Raw genomic sequence first — 23,923 nt, forward strand, 5'->3', positions numbered from 1 at the left:
TCCTATTAAGGACACAGAGAAAAATCAGAGGGCCTGAACCAATGTAGCCCTTGATTAGAGTGGGAGAAAGAAAAGCACACACAGACACGGTCTGGTGGTCATCTGAAGACCACAGTCCATCCAGGCAATCTGCCTTTGTAGTTTCTGGATGTTAGGAAGACAGAGAAGACATTCATTTAAGCTAGACTGGCTGACTTTGGGGAGGTCACTGATGTTGGGGACAACTAGATCTGACTTTGGTTTCTGGAAAGAGAACAGTGCAGTCTTCAGGGCTGCGTTGGTGACATAGGTCTGTTTATACACACTGTGTGGCTGTAGCAGGTCTCTGTCAAATTAGTATCTGCAAAGCTTTCCACTTGTCTCCCCTCAAATTTAGGAAGCTCCGTGTGCTATCTTCAGGCTGGGTTTCTTCACTGCCCTCTCTCAAGGAGGCCTACCCCTTCCCCTGGGGGTGCAATCTGTCATCCCTATGTCCTATAAAGTGCAATTATCTAGAGTCCCACAGCCACGGAGAAGACCTTCCTAACCTTCCTGCAATTTTTCTAAAGGATGAAGAGCATGTTTGTTTTATTGTTAGAATGCTTAAGGTCCCTGTGTTCCTGGACCACCTGTATATTGGAAATATAGGCTGCCTAACTCTTAAGTGAGGTTTTGAAAAATTGTCTGTATTTAGAACTCTTTGAAGACGTACCTTTCAGTGACTCCTACGGTCATTATAGGTTTTATCCCTGGATCAAACTAAGTAATCAGAAACCAGAAAGCTCAGACTTCAGTGCTTGAACTTACAGATTTCTTTTATGACATTGCATCAAAACACACACTCTAGGCGTTCAGTGAAGACATACAAGCAGCGTCTTACGAAGATGTTGCTGCCTCTGTGACTGAGGTCTTCTTAAAAGCCTTATTCAATAGATTAATTCCCACATGTGGAATAGGCTTTCTGGCTTCCAAAAGGAGCTGTCATGCTCTGTGGGTGACGAAAACTCTGCAAGTCCTTCATACAATAAATGTGACGGGTGCCCACTGCTCTTGGCAATGGAGGTGAGAACACACCATGTCTGTGATGGTGAAGGACAGGGTTTTGGAGGGAGATGCAGACATTAAATAAGGACACAAACCAAAGAAGGGGGAAATTTTGGAGGATGAACAAAGCCATTAAGAAAATAGAAGAGGGTGGTGAGATCCACTGTGACGGTCCCCACCAGTGATTTGAATAAGACTTGGGGAAGACCTTGGGGGCTGACATTTAAGCTAAGAGCTTCTAACATGAAGGAGCCAAGCAGGATGAATGCCTGGCTGCGGCATCTCAAGGAGAAGAATAGACACAAGCACATAAGCACAAAGGCTGGCATGAGCTGGGACAGCTGAAAGAGCAGAAGAGCGGGCACAGAAAAGTGCCTGGGGACCAGATCCTAGAGAGGCTTCAGGAACACATTGTGAGGTTTGGAAATTGTTCGACGTAAAATGGGACACTGGGGAATGGACTGTAGCACAGTGGGGAAGGAGTGGAACAGCGAGGCCATTCAGGCCACCACAATGGTCCTCATTGTTTGAATTGAGACCATAGCTGTGAAGAAGGATCAAAGGCAGTATTCACACCCATTAAGGATTCTGAACTCCAAGAATTTGCTGTTCTATTAAGTGAAGGAGAATGAGATAGTAAGAAGGACAGTGAGTGACGTTTTGGCGACTTCTGCATAGACATGGTCTATGAAGTTATGGATTGGTGGTGTTCCTGCAGGAGAGAGTGAGATGAGGTAGGTGAATGGGTGGAAAAGCTCGAAATGGGTTCCCAGGGTCACTGGCATGGGGAGGTGGGGAAAAGGGGAGGGAAGTAGCTGGCACGGAAGAAGGAAAGCAGGAGGGGCTGCTTCAGAAGGATATTTTACAGGAGAGGAGTCTGATTCCGAGAGGAGGAAGAAGAGGAGGACCAGAGTTTCCTCACAGGCTCCGGAGCATGGAAGTGGATGGTGAATTCCAGGAGAGTAGCTCCAGCTGAGGTCTAGGGAGGGGGCAGAAGCTTCTCAAGTGGATTGAGGAAAGAAAGGGAGTCAAAGAAATGCAGACAGCCAGTGAAGACCTCAAAAGCTTTGTCGTAAAGGGAAGTTACGAAAACAGCTGAGAGCTGAGAGCTTGAGAGAATTTGCAGATCAATCAAGGATTGCCTTTTGGAAACACTAGAGCATGTTCCAAACTTGGTAGGAAATCACAAGAAAATTTCCATGTTTCTCTTTATAAGGAGATCAATGGGAAGCTCGGAGGCAAATTTATGGAGTAATTGTAAAATTGCGAAAGGCCATGTGTCTTACGTTTCCTCCTAAACTACAGTTCTAATTCCAGTTTTTGTAACCTTTTATCTTAATACTGCAGTTTTAATTACATAATATTTTGAAATGCACTTGTCTTTTCTATATATTTGCTCTGTTCCTTTAAACAATTAAGGTAAAAAAGCAAGAAATTAACCTCTGGAAACCAGTGACAGTCGTGCTTTGTGAAGGAAACTCACGTTTGAAAGGAGGGGAGGGGAAGCCTCCTCTCACACGCCTGATATCGCACTACGTAAGTCAGACGTTTGAAATCAAATGCATTCATGTGTTGTTCTATCTCCCGTAGAACTTTTTAGCATTAGTATGGGAAAAGGTGATGCATATTTCAAAGCCCAGGATGACTGTTGTGTTAGTTTTCATGTATAGTGTTGTCCTGGGGTACTCAACAAACTTTCCTGTATGTGTTAAATAATTTTGCACTTAGAGGCCTGAAGACACCATTCTCCTTTTATTCCTGTCTCTTGTTGGAGAGTCCTGACAGAATTTATAAAATATGTAAGCATGGATATAATTTATCAGGAGACATTTACTCATTTATTCCCCCCCCAAAAAAATTCTAAAATGAAGTAATAGGTTTTTATCATGCTTCACGATATATTTTTTTTCTTTCTTTTAGACAGGGCCTTGCTCTACTGCCTGGGCTGGAGTGCAGTGGTGCTATCAGTACTCACTGCAGCCTTGACTTCCCAGGCTCAAGCAATCCTCCTGCCTTGGCCTCCTGAGTACCTGGAACTACAGGCATAGGCCACCAGGCCCAGTTAATTTGTAAAAATTTTTTGTAGAGAAAGGGTTTCACCATGTTGCCCAAGCTGGTGTGAGCTCGCTCACTTTGGCCTCCCAAATTGCTGGGATTACAGGCATGAGCCACTGCTTGGCTTTTTATCATGAGTTATTTAGAAGCCCAAAAAATAATTCATGAGTCATAACAGATCTCAAGCGATAACATACTTTTATATGAAATGTGAGCATTTTCATTTAGAATAGTGTTTTCTGCCTCTCGTAACCACAGTATCTTAAGGTTCTTACAAGGGAGATTCAGCCTGAAGTAGCGCAACTCCTCTGTGAAGCAGGAGAAATCAATCTCCACTTTGCCCCATTCCTTCCTCTGCCTTTTCTGCAGGAGAAGGGACATTTGGAAGAAGGAATTGGACACTCAGCTCAGCACTCCACTCTGCTTGCTTTGAGACCTGCCTGCAGCGAGCAGATCTCCTGGTGTGGCCCTTTATGCATGGTGAAAAGAAACTTCTCCATGTTGAGAGCCCTCCAGGCGTCCAGCTGTGTCCGTGATGGTGGCGGCATGTGCTCTTCCACGGCTACCTGCTAGACATGGCTGCAGACCTAACCCATGTTCCAGGCAGGCTTAGAAGCAGAGTCTAGTGTTGACGTTGCATTCTCTTAATCTAGTAGACCCTACAGCTCTCTTTATTTGGTTCTAAGATGAGGGAGGAAATTTACTTACAGATACCCTCAAGTTTCAATGTTCCCCATATTTAGCTAAAGGCCAGAGAAACAAAATGAGCTCTTCAGGGTTACATTGTTAGATCCAACAACCGGAATCCAGAATTTCTGCCCAGTTCATCTACTCCTTACAGCAGAATGTCTGTTTTCTCCTGAATAAGGGTCTAAGCACATGGCTTGGACATTTTATATAATTTTCATATGTAGTCACAAAAAAATAGCAAGTTTGACTGTTAATAATTCACTTTGATATGTAAATTTAGCTTTAGCATGGTATGTTAAGGTAAATGGAACATTATCATGGAGATTGTATATTCATAGAGCTGACTTCAATTTTGTCTAATAATGACAAATGAACGTTAATAAAACATTCATAAGGAAAACTGTATATTCAAGAAAATCATTTTATAGGTCGTGGCCAGGATCTAAAGCTTAATCTATGTCACAGGTCATGCAAAGGTTTTTTTTTTTTTTTTTTTTTTTTTTTAAAGTGAATGTAAATGATAAAACTCTCCAAAGATAACATGATTTATTATTGCCTCCATCTAATGACATATTCATGCTGGGTGGTCATGCATTGAGCGTTTGTTATCATGTTCCACCTGTCTTGCTTCCTCCTTCCCTGAACTAATATCAGGTAGTGAAAAGTTTTCATGTAGAGTGTTGTCCTAGGGTACTCAATAAACTTTGCTGTATTTGTTAAATAATTCTGCACTTAGAGGCCTTAATTGCTTACATATATACAACTTCCAGGAATGGGACTAAAAGAAATCAATCTCTCTCCCAGTATACAATATTCTCTACACTATTCCTGAAAATATTCTTACATGTGTATCTTCTTTATTTGATACACGAAGAAAGTCCTGGCTTGCCTCTAAGAGTCTCCCACATTATAACAGTAATATCAACAACGATACTAGTCTTGCCTTTCTAGTGTAAAGATGAACAGACTCTTAAATATTAACTAAGTAGCACACAAGCTAGCTTTTTAATATATTTATTTATTTAAAAAACAAAAAAGGAAATTACGTAGATAGGTGGTACAGAATAAATGTGTGAATTATTTCAAACATTTATGTCTATAAATCTGCAGGATCTATCTCTATTTATTAACAGAGAAATCTCCAAAAGACCCAAATAAGTAGTCTCACATTCGACTAGCCTGGGTTGCTATTATGTGTGATGCCTCAGTGAGACACTGTGTAATGGGAAGTGTTGGCCCCTTGTACTTTATGGTGGACAGCGATGCTTCCTGTGTTTGTGCAAACTTCAAGTAACTATAACGACCACCACAAATCCAGTTTTCCAGACCTTATCAAGTGCATCCTGGACACAAACCATAATAAACTGACTGAGTTTAATTATTCACCAACATCAGAAGTTATACGAGGTCTCAGAGAACGTACAGAACAGAAAATAACTTTAATGTATGACTAAGTTTTTAAAATCATGATGTTACTTCAAGCAAAAAAAAAAAATATTAGTACTAATAATTTAGTATTTTTTACCTCTGACCTTTGGATAGTTCTCTAAGCACAGGGATAGCATCTGAGTTATTCTGGGGTAACCCAGCATGTAGTCATCTTCTTGAATCATAGGTGTTCAAACAATCATTTTATTGTATTACTATTATCAAAGCCTGGAGCAGGTGGTGATTTATCACAGCACACTTCTCTTTGCCTAGAAATATATAGGTATGTATTTATACAGCATACCTGTGCATATAGGATTATATATTACATATTGTTCATCAGTATATATCAACATCAAATGTACGTCAAAAATGTCCTGCAGCCGAATCTAAATCATTACAAGATTATTACATTTATTAGAATCAGCTAAGGAATCTCTATAGACATAAACTATTCATCCATTGTAGCACAAGCCAATCAATGTGGAGGAAACAAATCACTCCAGTCCTTGAGAACCACGGCCCAGGTTTTTGCTTCTGCTTTTGTGTAGCAATGGGACAGACAGCAAGTTACCGTGAGAGCAAGGAAGATGTGGCTCCTCCCCAGCTACCGTCTACTTTGTCATTCTCTACTGATATTACCCTAACAATTACAAAGCCATCAGAATGAGATTTGCTTTTATTCATTGGTCTCATGAATGAAAAAGCACCAACATCTTTTTCTGTGTAGACACCCAATATTTCTTGATGTCACATAGTTCACAGAAAAAAAATGAAAGGCTCACTCCTAACCTACATAGAAAAAAATGCCACATGTGGACTAGCACATTTTTCTATGAATTAACATTGCTTTCAGATTCGGATATTTGTCATTTATTTTGTGTATGGAGTGTGTAGCAGGTGTGCGTGTGTGTGTGTGTGGTGTTTTAATCTTCTTCTGGTGGGGATGTTGTATTTACCTTTTTATCCCCTGCAACGATGTACTGCTTGGAATGTGACAGAACGTACTACCTATTTGTTTGATGGGTTAGAATTGTATTAAGATGGACTGGTAATTTTGATTCTGTACCAAAGTTACTGACTGATGTAAGTATAAAATCCTCGAAGATTATAAAAGATTTTCTTTATTTAACTGAGACCTCCTAACCTAACAAACGTATTACTAAATTCATTTACTGTCACAAGTTTCTGCTGTGACTTCTAGTACCTTCCATCACGGTACAGAGGAAATTGGATTCAAGAATAGCCAAGAGGAGCAGTTAGGGAAAATGATGCAATTTCAGGTGCAATATTCTATATGAATTACCTTCTCTTAACAGTCATGAGAACTCAAATTCTCTTGCCCTACGTGCTGATATTAGATTACATTTTTCAAACTATCCCAATATTGCTGAATCCTTGTTCTTTATTAAATGTTACTTGACAGTAAACAATATGCCAAATTTCCATATAAATGAACTACCTCACAACCAAATTAGCTTTAGTTTCCAGGATTTGAGTGATATTTATGTAAATTCTAATTCTGGAGATATCTTGTTGTTTCGTTGTATTTCCTTAGAGTTACAGATAAAACTCCATTTTCTAAAGCCACATAGTTGATTTTACTAAGTGCTTCTGAGTAGGATTGTGAATAGCCAGTTATCTTCCACTACACAAACAGTACTATATTTTTGGATTCTCCCTTTTAAATCTAGGACATACATGTTTCTTAACCTTTCCTGTAAAGCCTAAAAAGGAAGAAAGCTTTGCACACGTGTTTCCCAAATCCTCAGCTGCAATCCTTAAGCAAAATATATTAAAATTATACAGCTATTACCCAAAATATGTCTCATGGAAAACAATGCATTTTCTTTCAGATAGTTGGTTATAAAGACAATTCCTAAAAATAATGTAATGACCTATGCATTTATATTTTTTCTTTCGAATACAAATTTTTCTAGTCCTCCTTTATGTACCATTAAAAGTGAACACAATGTTATTTACCAAGTATTACATTGGATGCAAAATTAATATACAGAAAAGACAACTGCATTTTTAAGCACTAGCAAAGGCAAATGAAGAACAAAATCAAATGGTCAAGATGGTGAAACAATGTCTCTACTAAAAATACGAAAAAATTAGCTGGGTGTGGTGGCAGATGCCTGTAATCTCAGCTACTCAGGAGACTGAAGCAGAGAATTGCTTGAACCTGGGAGGCAGAGGATGCAGTGAGCCAAGAGGGAGCCACTGCACTCCAATCTGAGTGACAGAGTGAGACTCTGTCTCAAAAAAAATAATAATAATAATTTGGAAAAAAAAGAGAAAAGCAGAACTTGGGGCCTTATGCTACCAGTTATCAACATTTATTCCAGAAATTAATTTGTTAAGACTCTGAATGGCCGATGCAAGGAAAGACAGCTAACCAATGGGCAGAACAGAAGTGAAAAGCAAACCCACACTGCTCAGGGCAAGGGGAAAAGGACTGATTTCTCAATAAATGGAACTGGGTCAGTTGCATGTTCATATAGAAAAAGTAACCTGGATTCGTTATAATTCTACAGAGATGACAGATCTGAACTTGAAAGATGAAACAAATTTCCAGTAACCAATCACAAGAGAATACTCTACGACGTCTTCTGAGGCAACTATTTTTAAATCAAAATACAAAAGGTACTAACAATAAAAGAAAAAATATACCAACAGCCTAAACATATTAAATTTGAGAAATTCTGTTCAAAGCTTTAGCCAGAAAGTGAGAAAAGATCATCATAATTGGCTCATCCACCAAGATTTGTGTACAGAATATACAGACATCTTACAAATCAACGAGAGAGAGACAGACAACCCATGAAGTGAAAAAAAAGTAATTGATTTGAACTGACTCTTCCTAGAAAGAGATACCAAATCATCAATCCAATAAACACACACAGTCATTCAACTTCATTAGCAGTCAGAGACATTCAAATAAAATCACCATGATGAGAAAATACAACATCCCCACTAGAATGGTTAAAATACAATTTTAAAAACAAGAAACATGCCATATATTGGTGATTTTGTGGAACAACTGGAAATTTCCTATGCTATGGTGGTATTACAAATCAGTAGAATTATTTTGCAAAACTATTGGACACTCTCTGCCTTGGTTGAGCACATGCATACACTATGAGTGGACAACTGCATTCTTAGGCATATACCCAATATTCACCCATGGCTAGAATGTTCACAGTAGCACTATTTGTAACCTTTGCAAACTGAAAATGAGGTAAGCGCCCATCAGGGTTATAAATAAGTTGTGGTATGTTCACAGAATAAAATACTACACAGCAATGAAAAGGAACACGTTACAAATGTGCACAATAATGTAGGTGAATGTTACAAACGTAACTTTGTGTGAAGGAATCTAAAAGCCAAACGATGCAAAATCTACAGTGTCATTTATAGAATGTGTCAAAATAGGCAAATTAGTCCAAGAGAATGGGCTACCCCTGAGTTGGGACTGATGATTTCAAGAGCATGCTAGTGTCTTATGGGAGTAATGTTCTGCATCTCGGCCTTGTAAATTTCACAAACTCTCTGTGAAAGTTTATTGACTCTAAATAGCTGATATGTGGACACTTCTACATGCATATTTTATTCTGAACTAATAAAACACCTGAACATATCTGAGAACCACTGACATAAATGTGTCTTGACTATTTACTGTAAGAATTCCCTAAGAATTCTTAGTGTAAATAACAAAGTAAAAATAACCACATCACACTTAAAAGCTCAGGCCTTGGAATTAAATTGCTGGGTGGAAATGCAGGAAATGCAACTTACTAGATACGTGTCCTTGAATGATTCATTTGACCTGTAATTTTTCTCATATTGAATATTGAAATAAAGTATTTCCAGTTCACATGTTAACTGTGAGAACTGAATGACATAATATAAGATACACAATGTCCCAGGCACTCAAAAAGTCAATTAACATGAGGTTTTCCAGCTATCAATATATCATAGTTTTAAATTGAGTGTATGTGTGTGTATATATATGTATGTGTATGTTTGTGTATATATGCATGCTTGTGTATAAGTGTGTATATATGTATATGCACACATACATACATTTCCACTGCTCCTTTAAATGAATCATGAGGCTTTATGTACCATTTAATAACTAAAGCAGTGAACTGATGTCTTCAAGGAATAGTTTGCAAAAATTAGTATTTTTTGATATCAATTGATAATATCAATTATTAATTAGTATATATTATAATTGATAATATCAATTACTAATTAGTATATCTTATAATTGATAATATCAATTACTAATTAGTATATCTTATAATTGATAATATCAATTACTGATATTTATTTACACTAACTTCTATCAATCATGTATCATGTATTATGGCACAGTTATGATTTATGGCATGAAAAGTGATTCATTGAAACAACTGAAACCAGTCATCTTAAATCCATAGTGAAAAAGCAGCTTTTAAATCTAGTTAAACAATACCATTAACAAGTACTGATCAGAGGAATAAATGCATTTAACAATTTTGATAGAAAAGAGGAAAACAGTAGGGTTTTTAATATTTGTATTTAAATATAAATTAAATACATGTTAAAATATATGAATATAGGCATATGTTTTTAAATACACATAGAGATAGAGCATGCACATACTGAGATAAATAGACACACTTAAAGGTCAGAATTTACTAAATATTTCAGTTTTCATACAAAAGATAATGTTAATTTCTATATCAGGGTTTCAAAAGCATTATTTTCCAATAAAGGTAAATAGCAAATTGAAAAAAAATTACCAATGTCACTTTCATATTTATCATAAGAATATATTTAAGGATAATGAACTCAGGTGGCTTTACATTTATTTTTTAAGCAGGTTTGTTTAACAAGCCTTCCATTATCCTTTGATAGGCCTCTCATAGCAAGTCTAACCTGTCTTCTACTTAACATATAATGGCCACTTGTGATTGTTATATAAAAGATTATATGTGCAATATATAAACTTGCATAAAGTAAGGAACTAATTCCCTATAAAACTGTTAGAGACATGATGCTTCCCAAAAGTGGCATCTTCTAGTACAAATCTTGGGTACAAGGGACACAGAAAGGCACCAGAGAACAGAAATCACAAGTGCCAGCCTGAGCAGGGCCCTGAGGTAGCATAAATTCACACCTGGCTTCTCTTCATTCAGAGGTCCCAATGCTGCAGTCCCTCAGGACTCTGATATACCTAGGTGTGGAATTGCACACATACACATGAAAACATCAGTGAGAATTCATTTGTCCTGATTTGGTTAAATAAAAAAAACATTACTTAGTGTTGACCAATAAATTCTGGATATTCTTCTCTTTTAAATTATAATTTTAGTACTCACTCAACCGAGAAAATGTCCATGACTGGCCTTAACCTGTATAAAATCTATAAGTAAATAATGATTCCAATCCCAATAGCATTCACCTCCATTTTGCACCCTTTGGTAGGCTACGTTAGGAGAATCTCTACTTCGTCATAGTGTGTATATCAAAATACCAAGGCTGCAAATTTTGCTAACATAAAAATTATAACTTTTATATTAAATGCCTTCTGAATGTGTGTATGTATATATATATATATATATATACCTATTCAGAAGGCATCATACATATACATACATATATATATATATGCACTTATCGAATGAGTAAGCTCTGAAATAAATGTACCTATCTCTAATGGACCTAGCTTCTATGATTCTATCATGCTTATAAAGCAAGTCACTTCTCATACACTCGCTGGTCAGATACATTTGTTGAAACTGCATAGCTTGTTAACAAGATCCCATCTCATTACTTTATTAGCATTGAGTTTATTAGGAGACATTCACACGTCAGAAAAGTGGACAATTCCTTATGGGAGACTATTTATTAGTGTTCACAGAAAATCCTGAAAAGCCTCTGGCATCAGACAGGTGTGAGTTATAGAATCAATCTGACCTTTTCAGGGGTTTGTCAGTATTTATTGGCACACTTAGTGACATTTATATTGTTAAACGATAATATAAAAGCTTGAAGCCACCAATGGAGTAGTGATGAGGACAATATCCCTTCACAGGATGCTATAAATTATTTGAAAAAGCTCAAGTACAAATTTCCGCTTTTCTCAGCGATGAAAATAAACTCTTGAAAAATGTCTCTAGATGGTCTGTTCTCTCGGAGGACTAGGGAAGAAAGAACTGATGCTCCACCTAGTAATGAAATTAGGCAGAGTCATCATCCAACATCTGAATCGGCTATGATGAGTGTCTGCTCTGTAGACATTCAATCTACCCACCTATTATCTTATTATCCTTTCACTCCTTGCTTTCTGTTCTCTATTCCCCCTCATTCTTCTCTCCATCTTTCTCAAGCTCACGGAAATGCACGTGTGAGCTCATGAACTTTCAGGCACTCATGAATATCAGCCCCTTCTCCAACTCACAAACAAACTGAAGTCAAGTTTATTTATAACGGAAAGCTGAGTTTCTCAAACAATCAGCTCTAGAATAAAAATGTGTCTGACCTGGCAAACGTCTCCGTGAACAGAACAGTTTGCTCTTTTGCTAAATTTTTGTAAATAGGAGTAAAGTTTGTCATTAATCTGTGAATAAATATAAATTGATAAAAGTTGATAAGTTATGGGCATAAATCACAACAAATATTAATGATTCAAATTATATATATATGTGTGTACATATATGTGTACAATTATATGTGTGTATACATATATATATGAATCATGTGTACATATATATACACACACACACATATATTTTTTTTTCTTTTTTTTTTGTTTGAGACAGAGTCTTGCTCTGTTGCCCAGGCTGGAGCAGAGTGGTGCGATCTCAGCTCACTGAAACCTCTGTCTCTCAGGTTCAAGCAATCTCCCACCTCAGCCTCCCGAGTAGGTGGGATTATAGGCGTGCATCACCATGTCCAGCTAATTTTTGTATTTTAGTAGAGATGGGGTTTCACCATGTTGGCCAGGCTGGTCTCGAACCCCTGACCTCAAGTGATCCGCCTGCCTCAGCCTCCCAAAGTGGCATGGGCCACTGCACCAGGCCCATTATATATTTTTTAAACAAACTATGATGCTAAATTGGTTATGTGCTAGTTGTGGCAGCAGCGATTTAGAATGTAATCGATTCAACAAATTCTTTACAAGGCCAGATAATAAATATTTGGGTTTTGTCAGCCATACTGTCTCTGTCACACTACCCAACAGTGCTGCTGAGGTTTGAAAGCGGGCCACAGACAGCACACTAACGACTGAGTGTGGCTGTGTTGCAGGAAAACTTTATTTACCAAAATCCCTGGAGTCAGATTTGGCCCGCAGGCCACAGTTTGCTGAGCGGGGAGACGTATCTTCTAACGACAGCTACTGATGATTCAAAACCTACTACACGTGAGACACTTACGGAAGCCTTAATCAGGTGCCTCTAAGATGGCTGTCATCAGCCCTAGTCTCTGGAGGGGACAGACTTACAGACAGATGTACAGCCAAAGATCACAGAAGGAGGGAGGGCAGAATAGAGATTCAAACCCAGATCTAATTCCAAACGTTCTGCCCTCAGTGGCTACACTATACTGGGTCTCACATGATACTGATTCACTGAACATAAACAAAGCCAATCATCAGGGGACCCAGGTCATTTTTCAGGGAAATGCATGTCTGCAGATAAATACATTACAAGACTTAGAGAAGCATTGATCACTTGGCACCACAATGACTTTAGTGACCTTTCAAACTCTGCCCCACACATTTTCCCACCTACACATCAAGACACAATCCCGCTTGAGCTGAGCCTCTGAAAACTAGAGGTTGAGAGTTCTACCAAAACTCTATTGTGTGAGTGAGGCTGGTGGCACGCGTAGAGGGTATTCCAGCTGCTGAAGAGTTCAAGCTCCCAGAGGCGATCAGCGTCAACAAGGAATATCTCAGCCTTGAGAAGGACATCAACGTTCTTGCACGGCAGTGGCGACAGAGCCACCTGGGAGGCCCAGGGTAGTTGCCCCCCATCGCCAGGTGATGTTTTCTGAGACATTTTCAGGAGAGCAATAGAAGCAAGATAAATCAACAGCTCTTTCCAGATGCATCTAAGAACAAGTTATCTTCTACTCTGTCTGAAACGTACACACATTACAGACCCTATCCATGAAAGTGGGGTTAATTTTGTTCTAGATGCCCAGTTCTCACCTCTGGCTGAACATTAGAGTTGCCTGTTTTTGTAAACATGAATGTCCAGACTTTAATCTCAACCAATTAAATTAGAATTCCTCTAGAACAAGGCCAAGGAAATTATGTTTTAAAGCTCCCCAGGTAATTCTAACATAAATAGAGAGTTAGGAACATTGTTCCATACCTAGAGTTAAGAGACAATACCTGTGTATCTGAGATATGCAGATATCACAGTTTTGGAGGGAAATAGCTTTGATCTGTGGACAGAAAAAACTCAGATTACTATAATATCTCACTAAATGAACTGAGTGTGTGGTATCAGAAAAGGCATTTTGCTTCTATCTGCCTCCATTTGTTCATTTGTGCAAAGAAGAAATTAAATATCCAAAGACTTATTCATGTTTTTATGTAGACTGAACAAAATAATGAAAACTCAGTTGACATCAGTTACAATTAGGTAACGAATACTTTTGATAGCAATACTTAAGAAAACAGAGAAAACATGCCTGTCAGGATTCTTATCTGGTTATTAGAGGAGTCCAACTTCTGGCAGAGAAATTAATTGAAAGCACAAAAGATATTAGAAAATACTGTATAGTTATCATTTTTCTGCAATATCATTAATTAAAAACAAATGCTCCTTTGCCTAAGTGGGATAACATGGATAACTAACATCATTTATATGCAATGTTTGTCATCCCATAAAAATTATATCATACCTGACCTAAAAACTTCAAATCAAAACCTAGAGAAAAAGTTAAGAGTCATAAGCAAAATGTGGTGATCTGCTAAATACACCCAAATGCCAAGCCCTTGTTAACATAAGCCTGACACTTTGATCTTCAAGGCAAGTATTTGTATCCAAATTCAAAGGATGGTGATTACTCAGTCAGATGAGCTGTAAAGAAGCTTGATAGAGAAGCCTATTTCATTCCATACTGAAACCTTCTTTTACCTTAATGCAAGGTTCATGTGCAAAATGCATAATTAAAAAGAAGCGCCGTTTAGGAGATGATTATCTGTTAGCTCAAATGAAACCAAAGCGCTTTGCTAGCTCCCCCATCTGACCTTGTCACGCCTCTTGTATCAAGTACCAGCTGGAAAAAGCTGAGCTAATAATGGCCCAGCTGCATAATCTAACAAGATCTTTGTGATACAAGCAAGGTCAAGTGCTCTATCATGTTGAGATTAATCTCATTGTGCACTGAGAGAGAAAGAGGCTGCCGGGACAGAGATGGTGCTGCTGGCTGGAGATCTTATTGAGTCCCAGTCTCTGGGACAACAAACCGACCTTCCAAATACATAGCTCTTCTAAAATGAGCTAAGAAAGGTACTGTTCTAGAAAATGAAGCCCTCTGTCTGTAAATGTATTCCATTTCCGTGTCTTCAATATCAATGGTGATTTCTATCATATAATTAAAAGCATATCTTCATACCATTTAGGTTTATGTGAAGGTTTTATTAATTGTATTCTATTTAAATAAACTTTATCCTTTATGACCAAAAGTGCTTACCAACTCATTCAACTGCCATAATTGTTGTCATTTCCTACAATAATTCTTAAAAGGAGCTGAATATGTTAACTATTTTTTCTGCTGATGACCAATTCATTGGTTCCTGCAAGTTAGAAGTTTTACTTCCAATGATTCAGATGAAAAATCACTGTTTAGAAAAGAAAATGAAGTGTTAAGATGCAAGATTCTATCAAGACTAATTTAGCAGCAGTAATAATAATTATCACATTTAATAATGATAAATTAAAGAGAGGTTTCTTAAATGTTTTTCTAGAAAAGCATTGTCATTTTTTTCAGAGGTTAAAGAAAGGATAATCTGCCAAGTCTTACAGTATTAAAACAAATTTTGCTTATATTATTTAAAATTTTAATATTTTTTACTAAAACATTAAATAACGCCTTCCAGATTGTAGTCATTAGTTGATATGCTTCTGATCTTTTTATATATATATATACACACACACACACACACATATATACACACACACACACATATATATACACGTGTATATGCTCATTAGGTCGTAAGATATATGTATGTACACACATATATGTGTATATATGTATATGTGTGTGTGTACATATATATCTCTCTATATATGCTCATTAGGTCATAAGTTCACTCAGCTGAAAGTCTGCAGAGGAAATCGAGATATTGGATGTTGGTTCTATCTACTGCCTACCTGCAAAATGAAACTGAACCTGGACTTCCTATGAATTGAGCTCTGGGTTTTGTGAAATAGACTTATGTATAGTATCACCTTAAGCATATGAAAGACGTAGAGAATGACATAGGTATTCCATAGTCTTCTGTTGCAAATTCTTTATTTCTCTGTTGACTATTTTGTATTCATGAAATAAAATATTACCAAAGGTCAAAGGCACTGAAATATCAAAATTACTTTCTGAGTTGGGCATGATGCCACATGCCCGTAGTCTCAGATACTTGCATGGCTGAGGTGGGAGGATCACGTGAACCCAGGAGCTTGAGACAAGCCTGGCAACATAGGGAGACCCCTTCTCAAAAAATATAAACTTTTTAAAAAAACTTTCTGAATCCCAAATGATCATTGCATTTGTGTGTTTTCATTTTAGGACAAATTAGATAATCTGACAGTATAACTTCGATAGTTTATTATTGGGTGTATGGACTAGTACTTCTTTTGCAGCATTGTGATAACTAGAGTATCATATTCCCTAAGAAGAATACAATTTTACTTTTAATAAAAGATAAGAAATATTCTTGTTGCTCCAACTTGCAAAGAAACATCAGATATTTTGCTGGGTTTTAATTCTGATTTACTTGAAAAATGTTAATATTAATGGAGAATTGCACACATGAATTCAACAGGCACTGGGCAACATTTACTGCTTGGTAGGTATTTTACTCGACTATAGAAAACAAAGACAATGGGGACATCAGCTGCACCCTGAACCAGCTCCCAGTGTCTTGGAGGAGACTGAGGATTCCAGCCGAGTGAGGGAAGTTTTGAAGATGAAGGAAAGCACTGAGGCACACTTGCAGGACTCGGTGGAGGACAAAATAACTTTTATCACTCAGAGGATAAAATAATTGATAACATATAAGGTTTTTATAAAGATTTCAGGAAATAAAGCACGTGGCATATTTTTCCAGTTTCAGAGGAAAGGAGCGTATTTCCAATCCCGAAATTTAATAAAACCAATTACTCCAAATGAGTCCTGCCCCAGAAAACATTTAAAGGAAGAGGCTGGGAGTGTGATGCAGATGAGCATGTGGCTCTGACGTTTGTGCTAATGTTTAAGCGAATTTTTGTTCTTAGACATTTCCAGTGACTAAAAGACAGTAATATCTGTTTTTATAAATAAAATGCTCATATTCAGTAAGTATACACATTGAGAGGATAAAAGAGCAAGATTTCTTGAGGGTCTCATATGTGCTAGCTACTGTCTCCTAGGATTCTCTCAATAACATGTGAAACGGATGTTATGGACATTTTCTAGCTAAGGAAAATGAAGGCCATGAAATAGTTGAGCAGCTTTCTTGTTTTGTTTTGTTTTATTATTTTGAGACAGGATCTCACTCTGTCATCTAGGCTGGAGTGCAGTGGTGTGATCTTGGCTGATTACAACCTCCACCTCCTGGGCTCAGGTGATCCTCCCTCAGCCTCCCAAGTAGCTCAGACCACAGGCGTGTGCCACCATGTCCAGCTAATTTTTGTATTTTTCTTTGTAGAGACGGGTTTTTGCCATGTTTCCCAGACTAGTCTCAAACTCCTGGCTAAAGTGATCTACTTGCCTCAGCCTCCCAAAGTGCTGGGATTACAGGTGTGAGCCACCGTGTCCATCCTGAGCAGGTTCCTGAAATTAGGTCAATTTGATTCTGAAATCCATCCAAGGCCAGGTGTGGTGGCTCATGCCTACAATCCCAGAACTTTGGGAGGCAAAGGTGGGAGAATTGCTTGTACACGGGAGTTTGAAACCAGCCTGGACAACATACCAAGACTCCATCTCTTAAAAAAAAAAAAAAGCCAATAGTGGTGGTGCACACCTGTAGTCTCAACTAGTTGGGAAGCTGAGGTGTGAGGATTGTTAAGCCCAGGAGATCCCGGCTGCAGTGAGCCGTGATCACACCACTGCACTTCAACCTAGGTGACAGAGTAAGACCTGTCTCAAAAAAAAAAAAAAAAAAAAAGATTAATTCTGTCTCCTAACACAAGTCTCCCAGGCAGTACAACACTGACAGAAACTGAATCTCTGCCTCATGCTTTCATTACTATGTAATTTAGGCACATCAGTTATTTCTACAAGCCAAATTCCCTCATCTGTAATGGTAACCTATTAAAGCTTGCCCAAAAAAAGGTTACTGACATGTTTATATTCATATGATTTACAAAATTATAAGAACACTAAACACTTAAGAGCAAAATGAAAATGAACGTTTTCCAGCGTCCAAAAGCACAGCATCAGTTACTTCAATGTTAGCACACAATACTATCACCAGCCTGATAGTCACAAAAAAAAAAAAAAATTAAGGAAGGTCACACTCGGGTCAGGTTCATTGTGTGTGTGCTTTTCAAAGTATCTTCTTCCTATTCAGGCAGGACAGATACATAAGCTCGACGATAATATCAGTAAAAGTGAAAAGTAACAGCCCAAATATTTGAGGCATTTAGACTGCTTCCAATGTGTAGCCCTATTTTACAAGGTTAAATTAAAGTGCTGAGGTCAAGCATTTACTCAGATACCTGAACATTCAATAATCCAGCACAAAGAACAACTACACATCACTCACCATTAATTGCTGAAAAGGGAAACTGTCTTCAGCCTACCTCTTCAGGAAGATGTGTGGGGAATGTATTATGCTTTCTATGTCTTATCATTTACCTACACAGATCATCAAGGAGAATTTCCCCAAAGCTTGTGAAGTCATAGGCTTCATAGCTCCTCATTCATTCAGGCCCCAACTAAGTTCTGCAAGGGGATCTAACAGACCGTGCATCCAATCCTACGTTAAAGGAATTTTGTGAAAATAATAATAGGAATAATAGGAATAATAAAAATAATATTACTCTAAGTAAAACCAGTTAAGTCTGTTCTCTCCACACTCCAACTTTCACTCTGGTGCACTTCAGTACTGTTGCTTGGCACGTCGTGGGATTTTGAAGACTGGGTTCAAAGGGAATTAAGTAGGCACTTATTTGAGTATATTTAGGCAGCTTTGTGTGTGTGTGTGGTTTTTTTTTTTTTTTTTTTTTTTGCCATTTCCGTGCATTATGAAGTTATTGCTAGCCATCCTAGGACAATCTGGACAGTCTTCTACGTGAACTCAGCTGAGCCACGATGCCCAAGTGCAGGTTCTGAGAATGCGCTCCACGGGCCAGACACAGAGCCGGCGAGTGGGGAGGATGGCAAGGATTGATGTGGACAGAGCAAGAAGCCTCTCTGTGAAATTAACTTGAAGGAAGTTTTCTCAAGTCTGACCACAGTGATTAAACAAAAACATATGACATAACAATCATGCTTCAGTTGTCACACTGGAAATAACTTGTCAATAATAGTAATATGGATTAAACAAATTTGACCAAGTATGCTGGAGAAATGCTGGAATTAGCTTTCTATTATCTCTGCAAAAAATATGACAAAATCATCCTCACACAAAAAGGTAACCAAAGAGTTTTTAGCCAAAGCTGTGGGGAAAAAAACATGTTCCCAGGGAACATCAGAAATAAAGTGACTAGAAACTTCTTAAAAAACATTTTTTCTTCGTATATTTGTAATATTTTTAGCCTATAAAATGTGTAATTTGTTGTGATTTCTTGTCTTATTGTAAAGAAAAATTTTATGTCCAAAACTAATAATATAATATTCACAATTTTATATATATTTTTTCTTACAGGATCATCAAAATTGTATGACCTTGAAGCTTAACAAAATCTGGATCACTCCCTAAAACCTATGAGGACAGTATGAGATAGCTTGTTCCAAAGGATAAAGCTAAAGCAAAACCAGAACCCTTGTTACGATTTTTTTTACAAATCAAATTTACAAATATTATGAAACCAAAGGCAAATGCCACTGCTCTACTTCCTCTGCACCTGTCTGGCTCCAGTCTCATCTCCACCATTGGACTCTACTTACTGTGTGTGGTGTCTTGCTCTGAGTTAGGAGAGGTAGTCAAGGAAATGGCCATGTCCTCAAAACACAACAACCGCAGCAACCACCGTGGTTAACAATGCAGTCATCACAATAAGCATTAGCATTGGCGTTGTAATTGAGCTCATTCAAACAAAGCTATCTTCAGTAGAGAATTTCCCCTACAGAGAGCATGCACACTTTGATTTTACCTGTTGCCAGACTGATCATTTCTTCATGAAAATAGTAAAAAGAACACACCCCCGGGTGGAGATTTAAGATGTTAATGAGACACGAAATGCATGAGCAAGCATGTACAGTTACCGCACATGTGCACCCAGAGGACCACTCAGAACTTGCTTCCTGGCAACACCTCTTCCCACCTCCTTACGAATAATAATGTAAAACTCCCACAAAGGGAGTCTCCATAGTGCTGGTCATTGCTGCCTCATCCTCATGAGCTGCAAGCCCTGAATTCTCTCTCTCAGGGTGTACTGTCTATTCTGCGCCTCACTTAAAAATAGTCTTTTTCCTTTGCAAAAAAAAGTACTCTATGCTGCACTTCTTTGGCTGTGTGTCTTTTGTTTGAATTGTTTTAAACTGAGAATACAGGAACCCAGGTATCACAACAGCAGTCAACAGCTCCAGTCCCATCTCCACACTGTAATCTACTTCCTGTGCAGCTGTCTTGCTCCAGTCTCATCTTCACCACTGAAAGCTTTGCTCTGGATTTTTTCTATCATGAGGAGTAAATGGATATTGCAACTCAAGAGGGGAGACATCCCCCATGGCTTTGACATTTCCAAAAACCAGCATAATTTTACGTTTTTTCAATTAAAAGAAAATAATCTTGAATTATCTTGAGCCCTCAAATATAGCACGGCAAGTAGTTTTATAATTTGCTGAATTAAAAAAATAATAATTCTAGGATCGGTTCCTCAAAAGTGCACCTAAAATAGATTTCTACATCCTATTGATTTGTTGCCTGTATGGGGCTATTTACAGAAAATAAATGCTTAGTGCTAAGGCTGAAACAAGACTTCAGTGTTAACCTAACAAGAGAGTCTAATTGAAAAGTGCATTGATCCTTTTTCCTGCCTCCAACTATATGAATTAGTTTCTTGATTAACTAGAATTACTAAGGAAGTGTCTCTGCTTCCATGTGTCAATTAGAAGTGCATATGGCTGTTAAATATTTAGGTGCTCTAATTTAAATTCACTGACAAGGGTTTGCTCTGGCTCTATTTTAAAGGAACATTATTTTCACACCTCTCTTACAAATCCTATACAATTACAGTGGGTCCCTAGTATTCAAAACTGTACCATACAGATGACAATTTCCAATACGATGAATAGGGTAATTAGAAGAGTCAATCATGAATCTCCCATTTGGTTTGAAACCAGCTTAGTGGAGGCCATTTGTGAGGTATGTATTATTTGAACGGTATAGGTGGAGTACAGCCAGTGGTCATCATAAACATTCAAGGACTTCTTAACATATTAATTGTGATTCATGAATCACCTAGATGTTGGCCTTATCTCCAAATCACTAATTCAGAGACAACAATAAAGTGTCCTGTTGCTAAGAACATGGATTTTAATTAAAATAATTAGTGTTTAAAATAATCGCTGTGCTTACAACAACAAAGAGATGGTCTACTGCTTTCTATTTAAATTATGTAAAGCAAACCTATCTACGTTTATTAACATAGATTCATGTTTGACGTTACAACTGAGACAATTTATAACACAAGGGAAATATCTTATTTTATATACTAAATGAAATATTGTGTGATTGTGGGTTTCTTTGGCCCTATTAACGCAATAGTGTCAATCCACAATGTTTAAATCTTAGCAGACAGAAAAGAGAAAATCAATATTATTAGGCTTCTCTTCAATTTAAGTGTACCTTAGGAAATAAATATGATCCTAAAAGGACGTAAGCACAAGTAATAGGCATGTAGACTTACCTTTCTAATGCCCAAATATGTACCATTTAGTAAAGTCTCAAAAAGGGAACAATGCTATGCTAAATAATTACTGCATTTGATGCACACATAATTATAATCCAAGTATTTGTATTTAGTTCCTAACTTGTCCATTTATTTGCTTGTGCTTCCACTTATTTATTCATTCCTAATTCATTCATTTAAGAAATATTTCCTAGGGTCATAATTCTTCACACTCTCATTGTACCTGCCCTGTGAGCCACAGCTCTGACTTGGCTTGTTCCCTTCCAGGCAAGCCAGATGGGAATAGTCAGGTTAACTTCATCCCCAGAAGGTCTGTATGCACACTCAGGTGTGTGAGGCGCCTCCCACATAGGCACTTTAGGTCTGACTTGTCAAAGATGGTCCTTTTACCCACCCCTATTGCTGTAAATCATTCAGTGCAGTGCGGTTACTTCCAGAAAAAGAAAGGAAGAAATGACTGGGGAGCGCTGGACTCATGCAGCTGCTGATTTCCATTTAGACGTGTGATGGTAACTTCCTGATGGGCCCATCCTTGGGGCAGGTGGGCCTGGCTTGAGTAACAAGCCCGATTTGATTCAGTCAATGTAATATTAAGATGCAACAAAAATATCATCCAGAGTCCTGTGAGAAACATCTTCCAATTCTATAGCCTGGTTAACGTCACCAAAAATTTCTCAAAACAGTCCTTCCAGAACTTATATCTGTCTATGAGTGACATTGCCTTGGGAAAAATGCATAAATCTATTTCCAGATTTCCATATACTCACTTTGCTGAATTAGCAAAACATTAAGACTAATAGTCCAAAGAGACGTTAACAATAGTGATTAATCTTCGCATGGAAAATCCTACAAGTAATGTCTCCAAAATGTTGAACACTTGGGAGAGAAAGTAAATCGAATAAAATGCTACCAAATAATGTCTTGAGTATTGTTTTTAAAAAATTAAGAAATACATGTAAACAGCAAGTATATTGTCTGAGAGTCTGAAAGGATGGTCTCATAGTGACATCAAGTTTGAACCAAAAATAAATATTAGGAAAAAAAATTAAACAGCCCTTGTCTCTCACCTAATTCTATTTGATGTTTGATTCTCTGATAACAACCTGATCTCACAAATCACATCATCAATACTACTGAGGAAATCTGCTTCACATCACATCCTGGATAGCAATTCTAGCTGGCCATTCCTCTTGAGCAACTCAGTCGCTCTCTGGATCTAGTTTTTGTCGTTTATTAAATGAAATTATTGTACTGGAAGTTTCCGAATATTTCTTTCAATACTGGATGTATTCATGATAGCACTGAAATCATGGAGACCCAGCGATTTTAAAACAGGAGTCTGAATTTCAATGAGACAAGGATTAGTAGCACAATGGTGTCAGGAAGTTATCAAAACAAAGGAGTGAGATGACTCAGCCTACCCTTTCTACAGTGACAATGGTCATAGTGTGACTAGCAACTGTAATTATCTACACACAATAAGAGCTATGCGCAGGAGCAGTCAAATACTTGGGTCAGGTTTCTCTTACAACCAATGTGCTCTAACAGTGAGTCCTACATTTGAACACGCATGGGCCAATTCTAAAACAAAATGTTTCTAAAAGACCTGTTGATTAACTTTTAATTCAATTTATGATCTTAAAGTCATGCATATATAAGCTAACTTTTTATTTAATTTATGATCTTAAAGTCATGCATATATAAACTTGGAATGCTTACAGCCTGTGTACACTATAAGTTATATAAATAAATGCATATCAAACTGCATCAGTAAAAAAAGAAAAAAAAGCTATGAATTTTAAATAACACTAAACTGCCACTCAAAATGGACTGCTGTAGCACAAATCATCATCATAATCATTAATAATAGGATTATTATTATCAACTTCCTTTACCATGCCCATAATCCCATGAGGAAGTCCTATTAAAATTACTGCAAAAGCCTCCTCCATGAAACATTCTGTGATATCATTTGCTTTCCTTTGGCCCAAATGGGCTATTTGCTTGGTAAGTTCATCTCCATCATTTTTCTCATTAGCCTGAGGATATTAAAGTGCTGCTACGTATAGCCCATGGAATCTTGGCCGCAGAACAAATAAGGTGGCTATGTGGATGACACAGTGTATGTTTAGATATAGTTATATAACCATCAAATGAAGACACAAAATCAAAATCTAGTCACGGAGAACTGGAGAGCTCCTAGGAGACTCCCAGATCCCCAGTTTGACAATGCTATTTTTACCACCTAAATTATGTGCTTACAAACAAGGTATGGAGAGAAATACATTACAGTCGCCCTGACGCCCAACTTCTCACCATGCAGCAGAGCTTCTACCAGCTGAGTCAGAGTGGGGGCAACTATACTCCAGCAATCCCTGCAAGCCATCTAGCAACAAGCGTATGAGCATGGATAATTCCCCTACATACTGAGAAAA

The 23,923-nt window shown here is 37.6% G+C and overlaps 1 protein-coding gene and 1 long non-coding RNA gene across 3 annotated transcripts in view; one reads left to right on the forward strand and one right to left on the reverse strand.

The window, feature by feature from the left end:
- Positions 1-23,923, reverse strand: part of CSMD1 (CUB and Sushi multiple domains 1) — a 2,045,798-nt gene that overhangs the window by 919,880 nt on the left and 1,101,995 nt on the right. The gene's annotated exons all lie outside the window — the stretch shown is intronic.
- On the forward strand, positions 1,589-4,162 carry LOC141407548 (uncharacterized). Its single transcript, XR_012416998.1, has 3 exons — positions 1,589-1,757; positions 2,443-2,559; positions 3,448-4,162. It is a non-coding gene; the product is annotated as an uncharacterized lncRNA (long non-coding RNA).

The sequence above is a fragment of the Macaca fascicularis genome, chromosome 8, assembly GCF_037993035.2.
Source record: "Macaca fascicularis isolate 582-1 chromosome 8, T2T-MFA8v1.1".
Taxonomy (NCBI): Eukaryota; Metazoa; Chordata; class Mammalia; order Primates; family Cercopithecidae; genus Macaca; species Macaca fascicularis.